The sequence below is a fragment of the Mustela nivalis genome (genome assembly GCF_964662115.1).
Source record: "Mustela nivalis genome assembly, chromosome: 17".
In the NCBI taxonomy this organism is placed as follows: Eukaryota; Metazoa; Chordata; class Mammalia; order Carnivora; family Mustelidae; genus Mustela; species Mustela nivalis.
Window position 1 is genome coordinate 49179845 of NC_139036.1, and position 13650 is coordinate 49193494.

A 13650-nucleotide genomic window follows, 5' to 3' on the forward strand; every position below is an offset into this window, starting at 1 on the left:
TTGAGCCCCACATTGGGTGTAGAGATGACTTTTTTTTTTTTTTTAAGATTTCATTTATTTATTTGACAGATAGAAAGAGATCACAAGTAGGCAGAGAGGCAGGCGGGGGCGGGGAGCAGTCTCTCCACTGATCAGAAAACCCAATATGGGGCTCGATCCCAGGACCCTGAGATTATGACCTGAGCCGAAGGCAGAGGCTTAACCCACTGAGCCCCTCAGGCACCCCTATCCATTCATATGTTGACAGACACTTGGAATGCTTCACTGTTTTGGCTCTTGAGAATAATTCTTGTGTGAACATGGGTGTAGAAATACCTGTTTGAGGGGCATTTGGGTGGTTCAGTCATTTAAGCATCTCAGTCTTGATCTCAGAGTTGTGAGTTCAAACCCAACACTGGGCTCCATGTTGGGTGTGGAGCCTACTTGCAGATGATAGTAAGAGCAAAAAAGCTGTTTTTGTTCTTGCTTTTTGCTTTGGGTATATACCTGGTAGTGGGATTGCTGGGTCATATGATAATTGTTTAGTTTTTTGAGGAACTGCTATGGTGTTTTCCATAGAGGCGGCACCATTTTACATTCCCATTAGCAAAGCAAAGCACATGGTTCCTCATTTCTCTACATTTTCTCCTACACTTGTGATTTTTTTTAAAGTAATTTCTCTGCCCAATGTGGGGCTTGAACTCACAACCCAGAGATGAAGAGTCACATGCTTAGGGCATCAGTTGTGTGTCCATGTTTTGGTTTCAGCTCTGGTAGTGATCTTGGGGTTGTGAGATTGAGCCCAAATGGGGTTCTATGCTCTGCCCCTCCCCTGCTCTCTAAATAAATAAAATCTTAAGAAAAAAGTCATATGCTTCACTGACTGAGGCAGTCATGCAACCCTTCTATACTTGAGATATATATATATATATATATACACACACACATATATGCATATATATTTTTTAATATATATTTTTAGGATTTTCTTTATTTATTTGGCAGAGAGAGAGAGAGCACTAGCAAGGTGGGGGGCAGCAGGCAGAGAAGGAGAGGGAGAAGCAGACTCCCTGCCAAGCAAGGAGCCTGACTCAGGGCTCTATCCCAGGATCCTGAGATCATGACGTGAGCTGACGCAGATGCTTAACCAACTGGGCCACCCAGGGGCCCCTGTATGTGTATTTTTTGATAATAGCTATCCTAAGGGGTTTGAGGTGATACCCTTGACTCAAAGAGTTGCCAAAAGGAAAGGGCTGTAGCATACAACAACTCTAAATTTCAGAATTACTTCCTTTTTCTGTCTACCCTGGTGTTTTCCACTTTTGTCAACCTTCCAGATGTGTTCAAGCAGATGTTTTTATGTATTGTCCATTTTGTTTGGGTTGTCCTCAATGGAGGGCAGAAGCAGACGGCAAGATTCCAAGAATTTACTTTTTTTTTTTTTTTAAGATGTATATATTTATTTTAGAGAGAGAGCATGAGTGGGGCTGGTGGGGAGGGGAGGGACAGAGAAGCCTTCTGCAGACTCTGCTGACTGTAGAGCCTGACACAGGGCTCAAACCCAGGACCCCGAGGTCATGACTTGAGCTGAAATCAAGTCAGTCGCTCAATCGAATGAGCCACCCAGGTGCCTGGATTTACTATTCATTTTTTTACTCCATGTTACCTCCCACTTCTCTCTCTCCATATTTATTTATAAAGATTCATTTTATTTGGGGGGGGAGAGGCAGAGGGAGAGGGAGCATCTTAAGCAGACTCTGCGGTGCCTGTGGAGCCCGACTTGGGGCTTGATCTCCCAACCCTGAGATCAGGACCAGATCGAGTTGGATGCTTAACAGACTGAGCCACGCAGGTGCCCCTCCCACATGTATATTTTGAGTGACAGACATCCTAAACTGAGTGCTCACTGGTCAAATCAAAAGGCAGTAAATTATTATTATTTTTTGAATTAAGTTTTAAATTTTCACTTCAGTATAGTTAAACATACAATATTAAATAAGTTTCAGGTGTACAATGTAGTGATTCGGCAATTCTATACATCATGCAGGGCTCAGAAGTGGACTCTTAATCCACATCACATTCCCCACCCACTTCCCCTCTGGTAACCATCCGTGTGTTCTCTATAGTTGAGTCTGTTTCTTGGTTGGTCTATTTTTACTTTGTTTTGTTTCCTAAATTCCACAGATGACTGAATGCACAAGGCATTTGTCTTTGTCTGACTTATTTTGCTTAGCACTCTACTCTCTAGCTCTACCCGTGTGGTTGCAAACGGCAAGACTTCATTTTTTTTTAATGGCTAATAATATTCCACTGCATCTACATATCATCTCTTCTTTCTACATTTATCTATTGACAGATGCTTGGGCTGCTTCATAATTTGGCTATTGTAAATGATGCTGCAATAAACATATCCCTTTGAATCCGTTTTTAATTTTCTTTAAAGCTTTTATTTATTTGTCAGAGAGAGAGAGAGAGAACACAAGCAGGGGGAGTGGCAGGCAGAGAGAGAAGCAGGCTCCCTGCTGAGCAGGGAGTCTGATGCGGGGCTCGATCCCAGGACCCCGGGATCATGACCTGAGCCAAAGGCAGACGTTTAACCAATTGAGCCACCCAGGTAACCCCGTTTTCATAATTTTTGGGTAAATACCCAGTAGGACTATTTTTGGGGGGAACCTCTATACTGTTCTCCAGAGTGGCTGTACCAGTTTGCATTCTCACCAACAGAACACAAGGGTTCCTTTTTTCCCACATCCTCCCCAACACTTGTTTCTTGGGTTTTTGTTTTTTTTTTAGTCATTCACAGGTGTGAAGTAATATCTTATTGTGGTTGCGATTTGCATTTTCCTGATGATGAATGAGGCTGACCATCTTTTCACATGTTTCTTGGCCGCCTGTATGTCTTCTTTGGAGAAACTTCTGTTCCTATCTTCTGCCCATTTAAAAAAATTAATTAATTAATTAATTAGACAGAGAGAGGAGAGATCACAAATAGGCCGAGAGGCAGGCAGAGAGAGGGGGAAGCAGGCTCCCCTGCTGAGCAGAGAGCCCGATGCGGGGCTCCATTCCAGGACCCTGAGATCATGACCTGAGTCAAAGGCAGAGGCTTTAACCCACTGAGCCACCCAGGGGCCCTGCCCATTTGTTTTTTAAGATTTATTTATTTGAGAGAGAGAGAGAGAGTGGGAGGAGGGGCAGAGGGAGGCAGAGAGAACCTCCAGCAAACTCCCTGCAAAGCTTGGAGCCCAAAGTGGGGCTTGATCCCACGATCCTGAGACCATGACCAAAATCAAGAGTCCGATGCTTAACCGACCAAGCCACTGAAGCACCCCACTTGTGCCATTTTAAAATTGGATTATTTTTGGTATTGAGTTTTATCAGTTCTTTTTAAATTTTAGATAGTATCCCTTCATCTGCTATGTCATTTAAAGTATTATCTCCTGTTCAGTAAGTTGTCTTTTAGTTTTGTTGTTTCCATTACTGTGCAGAAGCTTTGTATTTTGATATAGTCCCGATAGTTTATTTTTGCTTCTATTTCCCTTGCATCAGAATTCACATCTAGGGGCGCCTGGGTGGCTCAGTGGGTTAAAGCCTTTGCCTTCGGCTCAGGTCATGATCCCAGGGTCCTGGGATCGAGCCCCGCATCAGGCTCTCTGCTCCGCGAGAAGCCTGCTTCCTCCTCTCTCTGCCTGCCTCTCTGCTTACTTGTGATTTCTCTCTGTCAAATAAATAAATAAAATCTTAAAAAAAAAAAAAAGAATTCACATCTAGAAAAGTTTTGCTATGGCTGATGTCAAAGACATTACTGCCTATGCTCTCTTCTACGACTTTTAAGGTTTCAGAATAGGCAGGAAATTCTTGCCAGATTCTGTGGGAAGAAATAGAAGACCATACATGAAAGAGAAAGGGAGGGGGAGAATGAAGGAGGACTTGGGAAGAGTAGAGGAGAGAGTAGAGATGGATGAGGGTGGAAAAGTAGGAGTAAGAGGGTGCCTGCGTGGCTCAGTGGGTTAAGCTGCTGCCTTTGGCATCAGGTCATGATTTCAGGGTCCTGGGATTGAGTCCCGCATTGGGCTCTCTGCTCAGCAGGGAGCCTGCTTCCTCCTCTCTCTCTGCCTGCCTCTCTGCCTACTTGTGATCTCTCTCTGTCAAAAAAATAAATAAAATCTTTAAAAAAAAAAAAAAGAAAAGTAGGAGGAAGAAAAGGAACTCCTCGTGGTTTTTTTGTTTTTTGTTTTTTAAAGATTTTATTTATTTATTTAAGAGAGAGACAGTGAGAGAGAGCATGAGCGAGGAGAAGGTCAGAGGGAGAAGCAGACTCTCCATGGAGCTGGGAGCCTGATGTGGGACTCGATCCCGGGACTCCAGGATCATGACCTGAGCCGAAGGCAGTCGTCCAACCAACTGAGCCACCCAGGCGTCCCACTCCTCGTGGTTTTATCCACGCCTTGTAGCCAATGGTTCTCTCGCAACCCACAGTTTCTGCTTCTTTAGTCAAAACAAGCTAAAATGTCTTTCCTATTGTCCTTTCTTTGTCAATCATCTGCTAATTTTCATGATGGGTTGTGGAAAAAGGAATTCATTCACTCAACAAGTACTTATTAAGTACTTACTGTATGCTAATTCTTGTGGGCACGAGGAATAAACATACAAATGAACGAAACATATAAAAATGCTTTCCTTCATTGAACTTGCATGCTAGTGGGCTAGAGTAACCACGGTGTAGTCATTAACATGCTAGATGGTATGGCTCAGCTATGGATGCTAGAGGATTAATGGAATAAAGGTCTAGTGTCTGTTCGGCTTAGTGTCAGATGCGTGTATTTATTGTTATTATTATTTTTAGAGAGAGAGTATGAGAGTGCGAGTGAGCAAGACACGGGTGGGGCAGAGGGAGAATCTTTTTATTTTCTTAATTTTTTACAAACATTGTATTTATTTATTTGAGAGAGAGAGAGAGAGAGAGAGAGAAAGAGAACAAGCAAGGGAGGGGCAGAGGGAGAGGGAGAAGCAGACTCCCTGCTGAGCAGAAATTCCTGATGTGATGCAGGGCTCCATCCCAGAACCCTGGGATCACGACCTGAGCAGAAGGTAGATGATTAACGACTGAGCCACCCAGGTGCCCCTTTTTATTTTATTTTTTAAAAATAGTTTATGTATGTGTATGTATGTATTTATTTATTTTAAAAGATTTTATTTATGACAGAGATAGTGAGAGAGGGAACACAAGCATGGGGGAGCTGGAGAGGGAGCAGGCTCCCAGAAACCGGATATGGGGCTCTATCCCAAGACACTGGGATCATGACCTGAGCTGAAGGCGGATGCTGAGTGACTGAGACACCCAGGTGCCCCTAAATATTTTATTTATTTATTTGATCAAGAGAGAAAGACAGCATGCAGGCACAAGTAGGCAGAGTGGTAGGTAGAGAGAGAGAAGTAGGCTCCCCACTGAGCAGAGAGCCTGATGCGGGGCTTGATCCCAAGATCCTGAGATCATGACCGGAGCTGAAACCAAGTGTCAGATGCTTAACTGACTGAGCCACCCAGGTGCCCCATGATGCATGTATTTTTGATCTTGCCGGTTTCCACAGTCATCCTTTTGCTCCGAGTTCATCTGCAAGATGGAGTCACAAGGCCACAGTCAACTTCAAGGGCATGGCTGGGAAATGTGGTTCTCAGCAGGAAACCTACGTCTTTAGTGATCAGCAAGCTGACTCCTCCCACGGAGAGAAATAGACAAGAAACTGAGTAACTAAGCAAATTACCTATCGTATTAGGTGGTGATGAATGCCATGGAAGAAAAGCGGGGAAAGAGAGAGTGTGTGTTTGAGGAATATTGAAATTTGAAGTAGGACAGTGAGAAAAGGACTCCCTGGGGTGAGCAAAGCCTTGAAGGAGGTGCGGGAATCAGCCAGGTGGATGTATCAGGGAAGGAGGGAACGCTCAAAAAGGAGGCCATCCAGGCAAAGGCAGAGCAAGGGTGAGAAAGGTGTGGGACTAGGTCAAAGAAAGGAGAGGAGGCCGATCATGTGGGACTCTGGCTTTTCTTCTGAATGAGAGGCATGGAACTCAGAGGGTCATGTGCACAGGAGAGAAAAGGTTTGATTTGCATTTTATCCGGACCAGGTGTGGCAGCTTCCCTGAGAATGCACTGGAAGGTAGGAAAAGGAAGAGGACTGTGGCGTGGACCAGAGCGGCAGCGAGGTGGTGATGATGAGACAAGGCAGGATTCAGGATACGTTTTGAAGGCAAAGCAGGATTTGCAGATGGATTGATGGGGGAGTCTGAAAGACAGGAGGGACTGCGGCCTGAGCAGTTTCTAGGATGGACTTGCCAAGAATGGAGCTGGGGAAGACCGTGATGGAGCGTATTTGTCGGGTAAGATGTTTCTGAGAGATCCAAGTGGTGAGGCAGAGATCTGAAGTAGGTTTAAAGTCCTACTTCAGGGCAAAAATGGTATTTAAAGCCTTATGACCGAGAGATGGGGGGGGGGGGTCAAGGGAGTGTAGCTGGAGAGAGCTCTAAGGATCCTCTCGGGGTTGAAATGAAGGGTTGGCCAGTAAGAGGGATGCAGAGGAAGGGGTGGGGGAGTGGTTAGGGACTTAAGGTGGGGCAGTGTGTTTATCAGATCAGAATCACAATGGAGCACCATTAGGAGGTCAGAATGGCCTCCAAAGATGGAAGGCAGGGCCCTCAGCCCCTCATTCCATGCTCCAGCACTTTCACCACCACTGCCCTGCTCTGATAAATGTCTGCTCATTCAGGGGTACCTGACTGGCTCAGTTGGTAGGGTGTGACTCCGGATCTTGGGGTCATGAGTTTGAGCCCCATGATGGGGGCAGAGGTTACTTAAAGAAGAAAAAAAAAATCTTTAAAAAAATGTGTTGTCATTCATTCAACATCTTATATATGTGCCAGGCCCTTGTCTAGACATTGAGGGGACAAGCCAGATGAGGCCTGTGTCCTTGGGCAGCTTATACTCTAATGGGGTTGGAACCCACAACAGACAGACATGATCATTTCTAATGAGGGTAAGAGAACAGTGAGTGACCTCTTTTGGTTAAGAGGATCAGGAAAGTCCTCTTGGAGGAGGTGACCTTGAGCTGGGAGCTGGAAAGATGATGCTTGTGAGATGCAGGGCGACCAGGTTCTCACTGGAAGGAAGTTTGGGGTGCTGCAGGGGAAGACAGGGCCAGCGTGCTAGATCATGGCGAGGGAGGGAGGGGGGCCGGACCTCCCCCTCTCCTTACACAGGAGTGTGTAGGCCACAGTGAGGGATTTGGATCTTCTTCCAGCTGTGAATGGGCCACCTCTGATGGGGTTAAGCATTAACATTTCAGACACGCCAGGGGGTTGGTCAGAGGGAGAATGGATTGCAGGGGGCAGAGCAGAAGCAGGGAGTAGAGTGAGGAGGGCACCTAGTTCAGGCAACGGGTCGTGTCTTGGACAAGGATGGACCAGAAGGCACCCTGGAGGAGATGAATGGGCCGGCAGTTACACAGTGTGAACTTCTCTGGGTCAAGGCCTCTGCGAGGCAAGAAAACGTATGTACTAAAGAACCCTTGGGGAGGCCTAGTTCTTGGTCGCTTGAGCCTGCCCGCCATTCAGTGGGTAACTACAGACAACTGAGACCACACACCTAAAATGCCCTGTAAGGACAGAGCAACCATTACATAAGTATATAAGGGTGTCGCCAGTGCACAAGGAGAACGGGGAAATGAACAACTAGGATGCCCTGTGAAAAGGACACTTTGGAACCTTCTTTAGATGGAAGGAGCAGCCCATGTTTCAGGGGGCAGCAGCAGAGGGTCCTCTGAGTCCTCTCCCTCTAGTGCACAGGTTCTGCGTGGCTGCATGTGCTGGAAGCTAAGAACCTGGCTGTAGGCTCTGGGTTTCCCAAGTGCAGGGTGACTCAAGGGAGGTCCCTCCCCAGCAGGCCTAGTTCTGTGCTGGCTAGGAGTGACTCATTACCTTGTTCCCTCCCTCAAAGCTAACCCCGGGCCAATCCCTTAATGAGTCTACACCTCACTTTACTCCTTCAGTCCGCAGGGACAATTGCCTGGTGGATTTTTTTTTTTTTTTTTTTGTGCTCCCCCGGGGGCAGGGCTCTGGTCAGCAACCCCAGGTTCCTGGAAGGAAAGGCAGTGCAGAGGGACAAGTTGTCATAGGGTCTGGAGGGGAGCAGAACCTTAAGGATAGACCTAGGCCCCCGAAGAGGGGTGCTTTAATGCCCATGCATTCTTGTAATTTCAGAACCCTTAAACAACATTTAGTAGTGAACAGAGTTTCGCAAGCATTGATGTCCTAGAGGATTTTCCCTTGGACACCTCCTTGTAAAAGCTTGCTTGGAGGGGGGGGGGCGGGAAGCAACCAGAGCAGACTCCCAGTCTGCAAAGCGGGAGTACCAGAGTTCCTGGGAAGGGAGGGAGTTGGGGGACTGACCAAGCGGCTCTAGGGGTCATGGGACCACTGCTGAGGGTGCGGGCGAGTGCTGTGCTCGCCCGGTGCAACCGAAAAGCCCGCGGTGGGTATCTGGGAGAGCTCTGCGCTTTGCAAAGGGCCCGCGGGAGGGAGCAGAGCGCCGGGCGGCGTGCGTGGACTGCGGGCTTGCTAGCCCCGCGTCTCTGCGCCCCCTACTTACAGGGTACCCCGTGGCAGACAGGCGACTCCGGGCGTCCCCCGACAACTCCCAGGCGGGAGTGGCGCGGATAATCCTCCCCTTGCCCAGCCCCTAAGGTTCGCCTCCCCGCCGGGATCCGGCAGGTGGACCCAGGTGGGCGCACCCTCCTCCCAGCCCCGCACCCTCTCCCCTCTCGGACTCTCCCAGGGCCCCGGCGTGCCTTACCCGTCCGGGTCGGATGCAGCAGCCTGAGCCCCTGAATTACCTGCCCCGGGAAGTTACAGTCCACATTCTGCCTGGAATGCGAACCGGTGGGCTCGGCAGTGCCCAAAGCCACATTCCTAGGGGAGGGGTCTCCACCTAGAGGGTCGCGGATCCCGTTACCGGCGGAGGGGAGGAGCCAGCAGGAGGGCGATCAAATGGGTAAAAGTTGCATTTAGCTTGTTACTTCTTTCCCCAACCCCCAAACGCGCGTTGACGCCGGTTGACTCGGGGACAGTGTCCGCCCAGGTCCTGGAGCCCGACGGCCCCGGAACGCTTTGCCAGGGTAGAGGCACTTCTCCGCCCGCGGATGCGGGAGTCCGAGCGCCGACGGGTCTGCGGTGCTGCCAGGCTCCCCAGCCTTGCAGGCGACCCCCGCCTGCCCCGGGGCAGGGAGCCGGCCGCAGAAGCCCGCCGCCGGGCACTGAGGATCTAGAGCAATAACAGACGCATAAATGCGCATAAATAAATCAATGAGCAGCTCTCTGCTGCCAGCAGCAGGGAAACCTCGGGCTGATTAAATGCAGACGTGGGGTGTCTGCCAGGGCAGGAGGGCGGCGGGGCAAAGGGAACAGGCGTGGAGGCGAGGGGTGGGGGGAAGGGAACCCAGGGGCAGGAGCCAAGAGGAAAACCCAAAGCCACATTTTAAAAAATGGGGATGAATTTTAAATGCAAACAGCGAGGAGGAGGGGAGGGGGCCGGGCTGCAGGCGCCCGGGCCCGCCAGCCAGCCGGGGCAACTTTCCGGGCGGGAGGTGCGGCCGGAGGGGCGGCGCCGGCGGCGGGAGGCGGGAGTCGGGGGCCGAGGGGGGGAGTCACTTTAAAGGCTCTTTCTTACCCATAATGCTTTGTGGGGACGTTGACAAGTGGATCCAAGATGGCGTAGAAAGTAATGACAGGTAAGTCCTGACTTCCCCCTTCTCCGCTGCTGGGACCGCTCCGCGAGCTGCCGGAGCCCTCCGGGGAGGAGACCTGACTCCACTCCGGTCCCCGGGGCCCCGGGAGGGGCGGCCCTCGGACGGGCTGGGGACCCAGGCGGCCCGCGGCGGGGCCTGGGAAGCGGGGCTCTTCGAGGCGAGGCCCGGACGCTGGGGCTGTTTACAGCTTCTTCCCCTCCTCGGTCCCCTTCCCCTCCGCTGGGGGCCGCGGCGCCCGGGGCCCAGGCGGTGGAGGGGGCTTTGCAGACCCCGGCCGCGGGCCTGCGGGAGGTTTCTCCAGCCGCGGGCACTCCGGAGCGGGGTTGGGGGGGGGGTCGAGCCGCCCTGCACGCTCCCCTTCTCCGGGTCGCGGCTGGGGGTGGGGAGGGTGCGGGCCTCCCACGCCCCGCTTGATCGCCCCCTCAGGGCTCGGACTTGGCGGTGGGGCGGGGGCCGAGGGTGGGCGTCAGCAAAAGTGGGTCAGGGGTGCGCCCCCTCTCTCCCCCGCCGGGGGCTGTTGCCAGAGCTTCACTTTTTCCCCCCTTTTCTCCGCCCCCTCCTCGGAAATTCTCATTGGCCCACAAGCGCATCAACAAAAATAAAAACAGACTATCTTTTTCTGGGAGATCTTTTAAGACTCCCCTTTTCTAGGGCTAGGGGACTGCAGTTTTATTTAGGGAACTTTGGTTCTTCTACCCCCAGATTATTTGAGCTTTCTGCACCCTCTTCTTCTCTGAGGATCCTTCAGACAGGGCTGGAAGCCCGGGTCTTAAGGTTCTTGGATTCAGATCCTCAGGTTTTGTTTGAAACTCAAAATTGTTATTGCTTCTCTCTCGCAGCTTAGACTTTTCAGGCAAATCGTTAATAAAATGTGTATAACTCTAGGGACAGTGGATGCCGGGTGTGGGTGGGGGTGTAGGGTTGAGGCGGGGAGGAGTTGTCCTGGCTAGTTTGTTCTTAATTTTGCCCTCTCTAAAACTTAATGAGGTTTCTTGTCCTTCATTTCTTTCTTTCTTTTTTTTTTTCTTTTCTTTCTTTCTTTCTTTCTTTTTTTTTTTTTTTTGTCTTCTTTTTTGAAAGTAAGATCAGTCAGTGCTGAAAGAGAAAGCTTTTTTAATGTTTTGGATCTTAAGAGCATTTTATAGTCTGTTCTTCCATCACACAGAAAGGAAATGTTTTTATTCGAAAGCAGAACAGTTCATTTACAGAACTGCATACTGTACCATTTTGGTAACTTTTTCCATTTGAAATTTAGAAGCCCTCTCACTTGGGACTGATGTAGTATTTGCTACTGATTGTTATTGGTGTTGTACAGACACATTTTACTTTTCTGTTTGCCTCAGGAATTGGATGAAGTAATTGATCACTAAAGAACTACAGTGCTGGTGAGATGTGTAAGGTGAGACTGCAGTTAAGAATGATTTCCCTTTTTCCTTTATTTTAATCAGTGCATAAGGGTGAGGCTGGGACTAAGTAATTTAATGGGACCCTCTTTATTTTCCAAGAATCTCAATCAGTCAAATGGGTCTGTAGGTAGGGCTAGCTTTAGAAAGGAAAAATGTGTCCAGCGTACAAAACTTTTAGGTTATTGCAGTGGTTCTCAACCATAGTGGAGCTCATCCAGAGCCAAATGTTATTTGCAGCTATCCCTGATCAGTATCTTCACCACCGGTAATTATATGTAAATTTCCTTGTGTAACTTTAATTGGATGTCTTAATTTCATATGTGTATTGGTGTCTATCACATACTCAACATTGAGTGTCAGTGATTGCTTATGTGGGTTTTCTTTGTCCGAGTTACTGGGACTCTTGTTAAGAACACCCGTTCCATTGGAAAGATTGATTATAGGCATCAGTCATTCCTTTTCTTTTCTGAAAAAGTGGAATAGTATTTGTCTTTCCCATAGTTATTTTGAAATAAGAATGATAGTGTTGAATTTTGTTTAATTTATTAGGGATAAGATGGGTTTGTCATTATTTTCTGTTCATGTGGTGTGGGAATTTAAAGTGCTGCTTTAATCTAACTTCTAATGCTTTGGATTTGAAGGACATTATTGATAAAATGTTAGTGTACAGTTAGTATTCTATAACAGGGAGGAGGAGAGGTTTGTTAATTTTACATTTTTCACAAGCAGTTTTCTCAGCTTTAAAAATATTATGATTTATTGAGAAAATGTAAAGTTATTAGGCCTGCTGCAGGTGTGTGTGTGTTTTTTTTTCCAAACAGGTATGGGTAACCTTTGGATTTTGAAATCCTCTCACAAAATTTTCCTATCTATTGGAACATCTGATTAAGAAGAATAAGCTGTGCTTTATTTTTTTCCAGATTGAGGCATTCTATTGACATTTGCCTTCCCAAAAACAAAAAACAAAAAACAAAACTTGGGAGAGGAAGGTGGACGTAAATCAAGATCCTTTTGTAAGTGCATATGCCACATTTGCTTGTGTTTGAAACTCAGTGCTTGTGTGTATTATATATTTTTATTTTTATTTTTGGTGGAGCAGATGTGGATTTTAAAATTTATTTATTTCAGTGGCATATTCAATGCCTTAGACCTTCCAATCAGAACCTTTCCTTATTTATTTATTTATTTATTTGCTTAAATTTACAGATTACTTTGTGGAAAGGAACCAGTGATCTGCTTCTTAGCCTATGGAGATGTTTATTTGTAGTCCAAAAATGAAATAATTAGAGGCATCTGCCTGGCTCAGTTGGAAGAGCATGAGATTCTTGATCTCTGGGTTGTGAGTTTGAGCTCCATGTTGGGTGTAGAGAATACTAAAAAAAGATAAATAAAAACTTAAAAAAATTGAACATTTAGAAATTGGTAATCTCTTGTGACTAGTGTTAATTTGGGTTGAATTATGTCAAGATATTTTCCACAATTTTTATGCATGTAGACCATGTGAAGTAATTAGTAGTCACTTGAAAATGAAGTTAGTGGTTGGTTATCAAACAAGTTTGTACAAAAGTATTCTAAAATAGGAAATACCATATTATTAAAGGTTAGGGCTAGGTTGAAGACAGTGTCTTGTAGCCGAATAAAGACACAGCTTTTTTAGTCTATCCTTTTGGCTGAGAAGCTAGGACGCTATTTTTAGGTAAGGCTGTAGTTTTGGGGCATCATTAAGTACCTCTCTGTCCGGTGGCAAACTTTGACTTTTGCCACTGTCAGGAAGATTTTTCATTTTCTAACATCAAAATTACTCAGTCCACATTGGAAAGTCAGTGTATATTTATGGACTGTCCAGTTTTTATTGAGGAGGGGAGTGATGCCGAAACAACAGGAGAGATCATTGCTACTTGCAGAGGGCCTTGTGTAGTTTAAAAATACATAGCATATTCATGAAAGGCTAAGAATATTGCAGAGGGATCTACACATAAGTAGACCAGATCTTTTTTTTTTTTTTTAAAGATTTTATTTATTTATTTGATATAAAGAGCAAGAGAGCACAAACGGGGAGCAACAGAGGGAGAGGGAAAAGCACGCTCCCATTGAGCAGGGAGCCTAATGCGAGGCTCCATCCCAAGACCCTGGGATTATGACCTGAGCAGAAGGTACAGGCTTAACCAACTGAGCTACCCAGGTGCCCCAGTAGACCAGGTCTTATACATGCATTTTTTATTCCCTGTTTATGAGGTAGTCTTGATATTAATATTCAATAAAAGTTAGTTTATAATTGTCAGACTGCATTTAAGATTCAGATACTGGCTCAGCACAAGAAGTACGGTTCTTTGCCTGTTACTTCAGATGCATAGAGGATTTTGGGTCAAGTATATCAACTTGTTGATAAACAAGATAGGGTGAGGAACTACTTAAAAATTATAAGCAAATTGTTATGGTTATTTTCATAAACTTAGATAAGTGTACATTCA

At 47.0% G+C, this 13650-nt stretch overlaps 1 protein-coding gene and 1 long non-coding RNA gene across 12 annotated transcripts in view; one reads left to right on the forward strand and one right to left on the reverse strand.

The window, feature by feature from the left end:
- The window catches only part of HELZ (helicase with zinc finger), a 182485-nt gene that overhangs the window by 10080 nt on the left and 158755 nt on the right, over positions 1–13650 (forward strand). For 4 of the 11 annotated variants that reach the window (XM_082706626.1, XM_082706635.1, XM_082706631.1 and 1 more), the window contains exons 1-3: positions 9687–9755; positions 11117–11172; positions 12100–12192. The gene's annotated coding sequence lies outside the window, so the exon portion shown is untranslated. Of the gene's footprint in view, positions 1–9686; positions 9756–11116; positions 11173–12099; positions 12193–13650 lie in introns of those variants that run through there. The other 7 variants (XM_082706630.1, XM_082706636.1, XM_082706628.1 and 4 more) reach the window with 4 other exon arrangements.
- LOC309851412 lies at positions 5323–9411 on the reverse strand. Its single transcript, XR_014304762.1, has 2 exons — positions 8822–9411; positions 5323–5590 (listed from the first exon to the last, which is right to left on the reverse strand). It is a non-coding gene; the product is annotated as an uncharacterized lncRNA (long non-coding RNA).